Source organism: Gracilinanus agilis, chromosome 2 (assembly GCF_016433145.1).
Source record: "Gracilinanus agilis isolate LMUSP501 chromosome 2, AgileGrace, whole genome shotgun sequence".
Classification (NCBI taxonomy): Eukaryota; Metazoa; Chordata; class Mammalia; order Didelphimorphia; family Didelphidae; genus Gracilinanus; species Gracilinanus agilis.
In genome coordinates this window covers 316,176,342-316,190,122 of record NC_058131.1, presented here as the reverse complement: position 1 = coordinate 316,190,122, position 13,781 = coordinate 316,176,342, and positions in this window count along the sequence as shown.

Here is a 13,781-nt window from a genome sequence, read left to right as displayed (position 1 = left end):
TCTCTCTAATATATATATATATATATATATATATATATATATATATATATATATATATATATATATTGTTTGTGCATAGTTGTCTGCATATTGTCTCCCCCATTAGATGGTGAGCTCCTTGAGGGGTAGGAAATATTTGGAGCTTTCTTTATGTCCCCAGCACTCAGTATAGAACCTGCTATATAGTGGGTTCTAAATGAATGCTATTGACTTTGACAAGCATTTATTAAATCACTTAAGGTCTCTGGGCCTCAGTTTCCTCATCTGTAAAATGAGGAATTGGACTAAGTGACTTATGAGTTCCCCTCTAACTCTAAATCTATCATCCCATGAGCACTTTAACTTCTGCGAGTTGCTCTCTTTATGTCTTTTCCCCTGACCTGACATCATGATCATCATTTGTATTTTTATCAGTTCTATCTCCTGATTAGTTCTTTGGATTTTCTTACCCTGTGAAGTCTACCCTCTGTTTTGTAACCCTCTGCTTACCTCTCAGGTTGTGACTTGGAACATGACTTTTTTGTTAAAGAGAATTCTCTTCCTCATGCCCTATTGATTATCCCTTGCCATCAGCACCCAAGGATCCATCCACATAGGGGACAAGAATCTGGCAATACCCTGAAGAAAACCCTGCCAAAGCTATTGGGTGGTGGAAGAAGTGGCCAGTGGTCAACATAGAAAACATGCTGGTGGTGGGTTGCTTTTTGGCCATATCCTCAGAGTGACTCTACTTTCCCAGACGGCATCACAGACCACCACTCTTCCCTTCATTTCATAGTGCAGAGTTATTACAAATGTAAATGATTCCGGAAGATACTAAGTACTCCTCTGCACAGACCTCCCAAAATACTCCACAGCATGAGCACAGACAACTGGTTCCCTCTGGACCTAAGGACTTTGTCCTTGGCCCAATGAACACTCAGAAGATAGTGGCTCTTGGGGGCAGCTAAGTAGCTCAGTGGATTGAGAATGAAGCCTAGAGGTGGAACATGTTTAAATTTGGCCTCAGACACTTCCTAGCTGTGTGACCCTGGGCAAGTCACATAATCCTCACTGCCTAGCCCTTATCACTCTTCTGTCTTAGAACCAATATACAATGTTGATTCTAAGATGGAGGGTAAGAGGTTTTTTGGTTTGTTTGTTTTAAATAAGAAGATAGTGGTTCTTGAGATACCAACAGTTCAAAAATAGCCTAGTGTCCTTAGATACACTTATTAACATTCTGATTAGGGAGCATTTAGAAAAGCAATGTCAAAAATGGATTTGGAGTCAGAAGACTTGGGATGGAATTGGGACTGGCTCTTCCTGACTCTTTTGCCCTCAGATGAGTCATTTTCCCTCCCTGGGTCTCAGTTCTCATTGTTATAAAATTAAGGATCAGAGTTCAAAACCGAGTTCTGCCACTTAATACCTATGCAATCTTGAATGGGTCACTTAACCATTTTGTTCCTCAGTTTCTTAATCTGAAAAATGGAAGGACTAGGATTGGACGGCTTTGAATGTCTCTTTCAGTTCTAAATGCTATGACTACTAAGATCTCTCTGATCTCTAATACTCTATGAATCTCAAGGGCAGCATCTGTTCCATTTGGAGTTTTCCAAAGATCTGACTATTCTCTTCATCCTTGGATCTAGCTCTCTGAGCCTTTGGCTTCTATGTGCCTCAGCTCTCTGACACCTCAGATGGCCAGAACTGCAGCCTTCTGTTCACCCTTTTGGCTCTGATTCCCTGAAATCATGCTTATCCTTAGTCTCTCTTCCAGTCAGCCAGCAGGCTACCAAGGCCAAAACACTTGGTGCTCCTCCCTAGAAGAGGAAAGATGGCCAGTCACAGAGATGATGGTGCTTCAGTGTCAGTACTGGGCCACCAGGCTCAATAACAGAATTTCAACACCTGGTGTTGCCATTCAGCTGGCCCAGTCACATGCTTCAGAGCTTGAATGCCAAGCATTAAACAATGAGATGAAAGATCAGCTGGCCCATGTCACCTGGCCAGCCGCCTTACAGGGTTTAATTACCCTAAATGCTGTAGTTAAATGAGCAAGCTGGGAATGGTGGATGGAGAGTGAGCAAGGCATGAAGGGGAGGGAGGTTGGCCCATGGCCCCCCAGAGCAAAGTTCAGAGGACTAAGGGTCTGTTTCAAAGCAGAGAAGGGCAACTCATTGCCCCCTTCATTGGCAAGGACATTAAAGATGATGCCTGCAACACCTGTGTTTTTATTACAGGGGAACCAAGCCACCACCTGGCCAGCTGCCCCTAGGAACCATTGAAGGGACATTACATGGTAAACAGAAGCCATCAGGATGCTTAGGGTGAACTGCCCTCCTGAGATGCTGTCAGTATCAGCTGAGGCCTATTGTACCTATATCAGAGCCAGTTAGAAAAGCAGTCAGTCCCTAGAAAACGTGGGTGGAAATAGTGTCTCCTTAGTTGCTACTGCCACTCAGCATAACCCCTCTACCCCATCCAAATCTGTTGAATCTCCTGGAAATTTAGTTGATATTCTTGGGTCTGATCCTCTTAACATCTTGCACCCATATGACCCTTCCTCTGACACAAAAGGAAAAGGAATCTGGCTTGGACTTGACAATTTCCCAACTCTGATCCCTCCTTAATAATACTAATAACTCAAATTTCAATGGGGCCTTAAAATTTACAATAAACAGAAACCCAGTAACTCTCAAGGTAACCAATTCCACTTTAGCTTTCACTGTTAAGAAGTTGTTTTTTTTTCTTGTAGCAAGCCTAATTTGCCACTTAATTTTTCTAGTTTTGTGCTCTGGAACTAACACATTAGTAAAAAGTTGTTGAGGTGGAAACAAGATGGCAGAGTACAGACAGCAACTCAGCTGAATTCTCCTAATATTCTCTTCCAAACAAGTTTAAAATAATGTCTCAAGTCAAATTTTGGAATGGCAGAGCCAACAAAAGGCCAGCATGAGATATTTTTCTATCCTAAGACAACTTAGGAGGTTGGCAGGATAGCTCTGTGACACTGGGAGAAAGCCAGCTCAGAGTGCTGCAGCAGCAGCAACAATGGGCCTTGGAGGCACTTACAATAGCAACATCAGTATCATCAGCTTTTAGAGCTCTTAGCCTAGAAGAGAGCATGGGGTGCAGCTGGTAATGACTGACAACCCTATTGTCCATAAGTAGTTTTGGTTTGTAGTTCTAGCATGAATAGGAGCACTAGCATTTGAGGCTGTAGGATAGCAGGGGACCTCATCACAGTTCCAGGGCCCAGAGGAATACTAGGGCTCTCAGCTAGAGGGAAGCAAGGGTTAGAGTTAGAGTTGGAGGGTTAACCCTAATTTTGTGCTGTCTCTAAACCTGGGTAAAGACCAAGTACAGACCAAGAGGGAAGTAACCACACCTCTCCCCTGATTACACAAACTTGGAAATACCAAAAACTTACAGGCCCCCAGAACTATCTCTGAAAACAGCAGCATAGAAAAAGCCTGAAGCTTGGGACAATGCCTCCTCACTCCCAAGTAAGCAGAGTTCAGCTTTAACATGAAGTTAAAAGTCAAGAAATAGGCTAGAAAAAAATGAGTAAATAACAAAAAAAGAACCTGACCATAAAAAACTCCTATGATGGCAATGAAGACTAAGATAAACTTAGAAGACAACAATGTACAAAGAGCTAAAAGCAAAGTCTCATAGAAAAATGTTAGTTGGAACCAAGCCCAACAAGAATTCCTAGAATTTTTAAAGGAGCTGAGTAATTGAAAGAAAATTGGGGAAAGAAATGAGAAAACTATAATAAAATTATGAAAAGAGAATTAACAGCTTGTCCATAGTGTTTTCTTGAAAAAGACATTGGATTGATTTGTCATTTCCTTCTTTAGTGGATTAATGCAAACACAAGTATCTGAGGCTAAATTTAAACTCAGGTCATCCTGACTCTAGATCTAGCACTCTATCCACAGAGCCACATTATCTGCCTTCTGAAATATTGTAGGTTAGGAGGATTAGGGCCAGCTAGTGAATTACTTTGAAAATTAACTCTCTTTAGAGAGTCAGAAGATCTAGTCATGTATTTAGTAGAACCATAACTAAGGTGGGGCAACTAGAGCTTTTTTCAAAGGAATAGTGGCTATTCATAGCACTTACACTCCTTAAGTAATGTAAAAACAACAGAGTTTAGTGCCTCACTATCAAGAATAATTAATTACTTAAAACTGGATGTTAATAAAGAACAAGATGGAATGGGCTCCTTTTCTACATTCTCATAGTCCCCATCCCTTTTCAGCTAAGGCCATATGTCCCAACTACTAATCAAAGCTCTGAACTCCACATGCTACTATTTAATAGCTATGAAACCTTGGACAAATCACTTCTCTTCTGTAGGTCTCAGTTCTCTCAATGGTAAAATGAATAGATTGCAATAAATTGGCATAATAATAAAAAATGGAAATAGGTCATGTTGAAGTTGTTAAAAAAGCCAGATACATTCATCTCCTATTATCAGATTTGTGAAATGATTCAGATTCATAGATAAATGGTTTGGATCAAACATTCTGAAAAACCATTTGGAACTATGTAAGGAAATTGACTGAACCCTTCATACCTTCATACCATACAGCCATCTCAATACTGAGTATACACCAAACAGGTCAAGGACAAAAAGAAATATCACATACAGGGATGTGTTGGGAAATAACAATCTGCTTTCTATATCAACATACTTTTAAGTTTATTCTGCGTTATTAATATTTTCTCTATCACTTTCTTAAGTCTATAAGATTAAATCAAGTCCTGACTTGTAGCAAAATTTTGAGGTATGAATATTCATACTGACAATTCAGTAATTGCCATTTGAGCAGGCGCTCTTTATGATAGCAAAGGGAGGGGAAAAGCCCAAACAAAAACAAAATCCTGGAATTAAAGGGAGTATCCATTGACAGGGGAATAGCTGAATGAACTGTGGCACATGAAAGTAATGTTGCATTGTAAGAATCAAAGAATATGAGGAATTCAAAGAAATTTTGAAAGACTTTCATGAATAATGCAGAACAAAGAAAGTAGGACCAAAAGAACAACATATACAAAGATCACAATAATGTAAAGAAAAACAAAATTAAAAATTCAGTTGAATTCAATGACCAACTTTAATGGCAGAAGACAGATGAGGTAATATACCTTCTCTCTAATAGACAGAGGGCTATAGGTGTGGAATGAAGACTGAGGCATATATTGTCAGATATGCACAGTGTATTAGTTTGTTTTGCTTAACTATAATTTTTTGTTACAAAAGAATATTTAATTAGATAAAGAGATTGGCAAATTAAAGTGTTGTTTTAGAAAACCATAAACAGGAGAAGGTATAAAAGAAAAAAATTAGGTAATGTAAAAATGAAAGATGGGAAAGGGAGGGAATAAACATTTATCTAATACTTACTATGTTCCAGGTACTGTGATAGGTGCTGTTTACAAATACTATTTCACTTGATCCTCACAACAATACTGCAAGCAAGGTAGGTTTTATTACCCTATTTTACAGTTGAGGAAATTGAGGCAAACAGAGGTTAAACAACTTGCTTAAAGTAACACAGCTATGAAGTGTCTGAAGTTGGATTATATTTCAGATCCAATAATCTATCATTCACTGTGCCACCACATGTCTTTATCAATAAAAATTTACTTTAAAAAAAGCAACAAGAAACCTTTTATTTCCCTCCTAAAAAAAGCACTTTAAGGGAGTAGCTCTAGAATGTATCTAAGAGTCTTTCTTGGTCTAAATTCAGTGTTTCTCTGAACTTTGATTATGTATTATTTATTCTGGAACTTTCTTCCCTTGGAAATAAGTTCTCATCAAACTCCTTACAGCTTGGATTTGAGGAAGGGGAAATCTGAGAAGAGGGATAGCTGCTGATAGTAGAGATAATTGGTGGTGGCAGTGAAGATGTAGGCAGGGTTAAGTCAGGAAGAGAATATAGAGGAATAGGGTTATAGCCCTCTTAGGGTACAGGTGCTAATGATTAAGGTACGTACCACAGCTGAGAAAAAAAAAACCTATCCTGGCATAGAGAGGAGTAATGTTCAAAATGAAATCCAAGCAAGAGAATAAATCAGTGTCTGGGCAAGGTCAGGGGAAGGGGTTTCTTAGAAATATTCATCTACAAAGGGCAGGGATAAAAATAGGTATCAGGGGATCCAAAGAGGAGACTTCAAGTTAAAGAGATCTGCTATGGGACCAGAACACTCCCTAACTGGAAAGTCCATGGCACTAATGTTCCAGAGGTCAATCCTAAATTTCCTTTGAAATTTCCCCTCCTGATTCAATCATGCCAGTGAGACCAGGAGCTTAGACAAGAAAAATTGGCACAAAATTAGTCATATCTTTGAACAATAGACATAGATCAAGTTGAATGATCTAATACTCCTGATTACTGAAGAAACTGGGCAAGATCCCATCAGGCTGGCACCATGCCTACCTTGTATGATTGTTATGAAGAAAGTATTTTGCTAACTGCAAAAGGATATGGCACTCCTTACAGACTTTCTATCAAAGCCCAGAGCCAGCATGCGAGAGGGAGTAGAGAAAAGTAGGAACATGTGGCTGGAAAAGGGAACTTAGAGGTGGGAGGTAGGCAGTTCTTGACAACATCCCCTAATGGGAAATATTGTCTTGGTATAATTTTCACAGAAATATACTTGGACTACCTCCTTCCTTTCCTGGCCAGCAGGAGGAGAACATGTAGCTAGGATGCCATTGCCAGAAAAGAATGCTACCTCTCCAGAAGTAACTTGAAAGAACATTATTAAATCTTCTCTTAAGATTGGTCCCCATATTCCTTCACCCCTTCTGATGACAGGAAATGGTGTTGCCATTAGGAGCAATCAATAGGGTCAGTGAGAATGAGCCAAAGAACCTTACTGGGTAGAGAGCATGTGATCCAAGTCTTGGTCCAAGAAAGTTTACACATAGTGCTGAGGTGAGGTTGGCCAGGGTTCAGAAAAGTAATGAAATTCAGGGGTTAGGAAGGAGTTTAAAGCAATGGGTTAAAACTGGGGAAAGTCACCATGGAGTCAGGAGAGAACACACTAGAGAAGGGGAGGGGCTGCTGAGAGGGTTATCTCTTACCCTTCTGCTAAGTGGTATGCTTGAAATGTTGCTTCTTTGCTCCACTGTAGAAGTGTTTCTATATGTCTGGACACTGTGCTAGGTGCCATTTATATTGACATTTCCTCTGGTATCTCCTGTGCTTATGTTTATATCCATGCCCATCTAAATTCTGTTTCTCAAAACTTTGTTTTTCCTTTGGCCAATGCCATGGAAGACGTAAAATCCAAATAAAATTATTTCCTATTTTTGGCAAGGTTCTTCCAGCACTAATATCTTCAAATGACAAAGCATCATGATCATTATGATCATCATGATCATGATGATGATGATGATCATCCTATAGTTCTCAGGGTTAATAGAATATTGTTTTTACAAGGTTCATTGTAAAAATATGATCATCTTCATTTTACAGATGAAGAAACACAGGATCAGAGAAGAGTGATTTGTCACACAATATCCAAATTTGAACTGGAACCTAGCTCTATTACTTCAAATCCCACTGTACCATGCAGCATTAATGTTATAAAGCAGGGGTCGGCAACCTTTTTGGCCACGAGAGTCATAAACGCCACATTTTTTAAAATGTAATTTCATGAGAGCCGTACAGTGCTCACAGTGCGTGCTCCTGTAACAGCGCCTGAAAAAAAATTGACTTTATGGCTCCTGCAGAAAGAGCCATATCTGGCCCTCAAAAGAGCCAGATATGGCTCGAGAGCCATATGTTGCCGACCCCTGTTATAAAGCTTCCTTTGTAAAACCTATATAAACCAAAGTTTAACTGTCTCTACTGGAAAAACAAAGTGGATGAAAAAAATACATGTGGTCCTAACAGTGATATGATGTTTGGCAAGCCATCAAATTTGTTGATCAATTTATGTACCTTGACCAAATTCTCAGTGGAAAATAAGTTGTGCCCAGAATTGAACAGGAAGAGGAGATTGAACTAAATTATATGTTGGAGCAACTGCTTGAACTCATGGGTTGAGGCGGACATGATTGGGGATGTAGTCTGGAAACTACCACACCAATGCAACTATCAACAATTTGGAAATGGGTCTTGATCAATGACACATGTTAAAAGCAGTGGAAATGCGCAGCAGCTATGGAGGGGGAGAAGTCGGGGGGTGAAGGGGAAAGTAAGAGCATGAATCATGTAACCATGTTAACTTTTCTAAAAAAATAAATATTTAAAAAATAATTTAAAAAATCAAATAAAAAAATTATATGTTGGAAATCACATAGAGCTTTCAATTATCTCAAATTGCTCAATGCTACAAATGCCTATTAAAATACACACACACACACAGAGATTGCCCTCAGGAGGCTTCCCAAGCTGTTTGCTATCTGAGAGACTATAAAGATCCATGTTGAAAATAATCCAGTGCCAAGAATCGAAAGTGACTTTACCATTGGCCATGCTGTACAAGAGCTAACTGAAAGAGTAGAAGAAGAAAATCTGAATATCATCTGTAGTTCTACATCATTTTAAGCCCAGCGGTTAAATTGGCATAGTGAATGGCTTAACACTAAGGGACTTGGACCCACATCCTGAGCTTGATCTCTCAGTTGATGGGGCTGATGAAGTAGACAAACTGACCTCAGTCTCGTCAAAGACAGTGGGGGCTGTCTGAACCAGGAGAAGATTAGAACTTGCTCTTCTCAATGTTTATTGGGAGTGCTGATTACAGGAAGAATTGAGGGTCCAAGGAGTGAAGGTGAATTCTAACCAATGTCATCCCAATGGCATATGGCCCCAGGACCAGAGCCCTCACCCAGATGTCAGGCAGTGGCTGTGCTGCAAAAGAAGGCATGCCCTGGGGTCAAGGATAATGGAAACTTCCAGCTGACCTGGAAGTTTGATTGGATGCATAAAGAGAATGAAGTGAAACACAGCCATCATAATGATGCCAGGAGTCATGGACTCAAGCCTATTTATTAATGTGTCTGATAGCCTCCTTTGGCATGGAAAATGGTTCAGTGAGTGCGAGGAAGAAGTTATCTCAGTGACACAAGTCAGGCCCATAGCTACAGCAGTGAAATTTATCTATTGGAAAACAGTCTTTGCCTCAATGCATTTGTCCTGGAATGGCTGACAGGAATATGAGAGGGTTGGTCCGAGTCTCCTGAAATGTTGCTGAATTTCTCTGTTCTTTTCGTAAAAAAGAAATTTATAAATCTGTCCATTTTTAAATAAAAAAAGGTTTAACTTCATTTCATGGTTTATATTAAATGCTACCCAAAAGGGGGCAGTTATTTTAAACCCTGATTCAAGGCTACTGATTTCTCATTACTTTTCTAAGTGTTTGGTTTGCTGAGGATCCTAAAATGATTGCCCTTGTCCCAGCCCAGCCCATGGAGGATCAAGCCAGCAGCTCACTGATGCCTTTACTAGAATCATTTATGTTTTTTAAATGACAAATTATTATTTTTTGAATTTACATTTCAATAGCGCACAATATTTAGTGGCATTTTTAGATCAGATTTGCAAGTGTAAAATCCAGTGATAAAATCCTTGACAAAAACTTTCATTTGACGTCAGTCATGCCACTTCTGTGCCGAGGTCAGGTCATTCACTAAAACCGGAAAGCACATGAACTCTTGACCTCTCTGACATCAAAGACTTGCCTAATGCAGCCCAAGTACTGTGAGATTCCTTTTTTGCAAATGTGATTTTATTTTTATTTTTTAAAAACCCTTACTTTCCGTCTTAGAATCAATATTGTATATTGGTTCCAAAGCAGAAGAGTGGTAAGGGCTAAGCAATGGAGGTTAAGTGACTTGCCCAGGGTCACACAGCTAGGAAATGTCTGAGGCCAGATTGGAACCCAGGACCATCCATCCCTAGGCCTGGCTCTCAATCCACTGAGTCACTCAGCTGCCCCCAGGATTTGTTATTGACAAGAGGAAGCATCCCTTGTACAAGGTCAGGAGACCAAATACTTTTACAATTGTTAAAGAAATTCATTTAGAAAAAGATGCAGGTGTTCTCACCCAAGAACAATGAATTTTTCAACAATGGATGAAACCATCTACTTGTCCTTGTCCTTGCATGGTTTGTTATATTTAATTTCTCCTTTTATGGTGGTAGAAAACTTTCTACTATTAGGTCACCAGGTGATTAGAGGATTTCCACATTGTTCACATATCAAGATGTTTTCAAAACAATTATGGCTCTTTTCCCTTATCCCCCACATGCCTTATATCTGCAAATCATATTAAAATTTTAGGCAGCTAGGTAGCTCAGTACCTAGGAGTATTGGACTTGGGATATGGAAGATAAGTTCAAAATTCTGCCTGGGATTCTAGTTATCACTTAACCTTTGTGCCTCAGTTTCCTCATCTGTAAAATGGAGATGATAATAGTACCTACACCTTACAGAGTTGTTGGGAGGATTCAATTTGATCAAATTTATGAAGAACTCTGCAAACCTTAAAGTAATTCTTCTGTAGGTCTCAAGGTTGATTAAAGCACTTAAAATGTTAGTCTTAAAGCACTATATAAATGCTAACTATTGTTATTATTAAATCAGTAAATATCATGAACTTAGAGGTAGAAGTAGGAGCAAAAGGGGTAAGTTGTTCAGGGGCAGATTTTAGTGGCTATAAATGGTTTTCCAACCATTTGAGCTGCCTAGAAATGATAATCACCTGCAGTAAGAAGTACTACAATTCTTTCTCCCAATTCTACACTGTCTCTGAATCTGGGAATGCTTAAAGGGGCTGGATATCACCAGAAATAGTGCTGATTCGCCAAGTTGATTATAGAGTGATTTATAGGCTACAGAGACACCTGGATCTGGGGTGGGGGGTGTTGGATTAGGATGTTTTGTCAAGCTTCTGGACCAATTCTGCAGCTTATTAGCTATGTGGCCCTAGGCAAATAAGTTTATATTTTATTTTTTTATTAAGAATATTTTTCCATGGTTCCGTGATTCATGTTCTTTCCCTCCCCTCCTCCCACCTTCCTCCCATAGCCAATGTGCAATTCCACTGGGTTTTACATGTATCATTGATCAAGACCTATTTCCATATTACTGATATGATATGGTGATCATTTAGAGTCTACATTCCCGATCATACTCCTATTAACCCAGGCAATTGAGCAGTTGTTTTTCTTCTGTGTTTCTACTCCCACAGTTCTTTCTCTGGATGTGGATAGCATTCTTTCTCATAAGTCCCTCAGAGAGACATTGAGAATGTCTTGGATCATTGCATTGCTGCTAGTAGAGAAGTCCATTACATTCGATTGTTAGGCAAGTAATTTTAGCAGTGTGCCTCAGTTTCCTCTTCAGTCAACTAGTCTTATTAAGTACTTACTATGACCTAGACAACGCACTAAACACTGAAGGTTCAAAGAAAGACAAAAGACATTTTCTGCTCTCAAGGAACTCATAATCTAAAGGTGGGGAGACAATATAAAAACAAGTATTTAAGAACTAGATATACTAGATAAATTGAGGGCAATCTCAGAGGGATTTACTAGCACAAAGAGGGTTCTTCAAAGACTTCTTGCAGAAGGTGGGACTTAAGGTGAGTCTTAAAGAAAGCCAAGGAAAACTAGGAGACAGAGGTGAGAAGGGAGACCATTACAGACAGCTAAGGAAAATGCCCACAGCTGAGTGATGCAGTGTCAAAAGTGGGGTAGGAGGATAACAGCTGTACTATCTACCTCACAGTTTCCTTGTGGGGACCAAAAGAAATGGAAGTAATGTACTCTGTAAATCATAAATACTGGCTATAAATAACTTAATCTAAAATAGAACAGAAGTGCTCGAGTGCTACAAAGTATTATGAGTTGTGGCAAAGAAGACAACAAATTGCAGTAAGAAGAGTGCTAGATTTGGAGTCAGAAAATCTGGATTCAAGTTCCAACTCTTCTATTAATCATGACCTGTACGAGTTTGTACATGTCCCTTCCCATCTCTGGGCCTACATCCTTATCAGTAAAATGAGGGTGTTTCTGAGATCCCTTCCTATTCTCATATCCTGTTATCCTGTTTCTGACTGTGGGAATCAGGGAATGCTTACTACATTAGGTGCTAGTTGAGTGGGTCTTGTAGGATTTCAAAAGAGAGGTAAGAGGTGGAACCCTTCCAGGTGTAGAGAATTTGTGGCCAATGAACTAGTGTGCTATCAGTAGTATGTATGCCTCGCCTAGTAATTAAAAAAATGTTTTTGTTATTTGGGGATTTACTGATGCATTCTTTAAAATAAATTATTGAACCCTTTTATTTTAACATCATAGTCATTGCTGACCTCCTCCTCCATTGCTCTAGAACTGAATACTACCTCTAGTAACAAAGGAAAACAGCCAAGCAAACAATATGTATATATAACACAGATCACCCTGGTCCCTATGGCCCAAAGGCCATGTAGGTTAAGTTTTACCATTTCGTCCCCTCCCTTTGGATTCTCTGGTGCCCTTAAGGGGTTTTAGGGACATCTAGGCTTTTTTTAATAGTTCCACCTCTGACCAACAGTGTTATCTCAAGTGAGGGTTGTGGTTCTCTGCATTCCAGTTCCATTTTGCTACTAACAGACAAGTTTTTACATAAAAAATATTTATTTCAAAAGGTAAACTCACAAATTTACTCTCGCAATACACAGAAGGCATTTTGTACCACTTCCTTCTCTGGGGAGGGTCCATAGTTCTGCTTGGTTCCCATAGAGCCCAATCCCAATTCCAAGTCCCAAACCTTTATAGAGCTTGAGCCCTGGCTTCTCAGAGTTTTCATGTGTGCTGGCTGCTTCTCCCACCCTGCCTAAAATCCTGGCTCTGAGGTCTCCATGGCTCCAAATCTTGGTTCCCTGGGGTTCTCATGAAGTCCTGGCACCTGAAATTGGGGACAAAACAGAATAGCTGCAGTAAAAGAGGGGAAGCAGAGGAAGTCCTTTCCCTCTCATTGATTGTTTGTGGCACCCATGTTATTGATGAACTGAGAGCTTTACCTCCTAGACACAACAGATAAGAGTTGTTTAAAAGAAAAGAGTATAGGAAAAGAATGGTAAAAAAAGGACTGGTTCAGTCTTGCCAATTTTAAGGATGCAAGCAGCCTATCAGAGGAGGCTACTCTCATCCTTGTAGTAGGGGATGTAGAGGACACCATGTTTGGCCCTCTGGACATGCTCCAAAAGCTCTTCAAGGTGTCTCTATGTTAGGAGAACTGGATATATCCAGGCCAAGACCAGCATGGTTTATGTTTTTTATACATACACACATTTATATGTGTGTACATCTATTAAATATACCATCAGATAGACATATATATCTAGCATGTAAATTATACACACAAGTAACCCAGATACATATATATTTGTATCTCTATATATGTGCATGTGTTTATGTATACTGTATCTGATCATATAGTCAAAATTTGGTTTCTGTAATTCCCCACCCATCTGCCAAGAAGAGGGAGTTATTGTTTCATTATTGGTGTTCTCTTGAACACCAGTCAGTTACTATAATTACTTAGAACTCAGCTTTCTTTAATATTTTGTTATATTGTTGGAGTCATTGCATAGATGGTTCTTCTGCTTATTTCACTTCACATCTCATTTGTGTCTTTTGTTTGTTTGTTTTTAGCATTTTGTGAATGTGTGACTAATCTCTATGGATGGATTTTTTTCCACAAGTGTGGAATCCAACCCATATTTCATAGTCACTAGGATACAGTTGATCCTTCCTAGTTCAGAATCCATTTCAATTCCATAA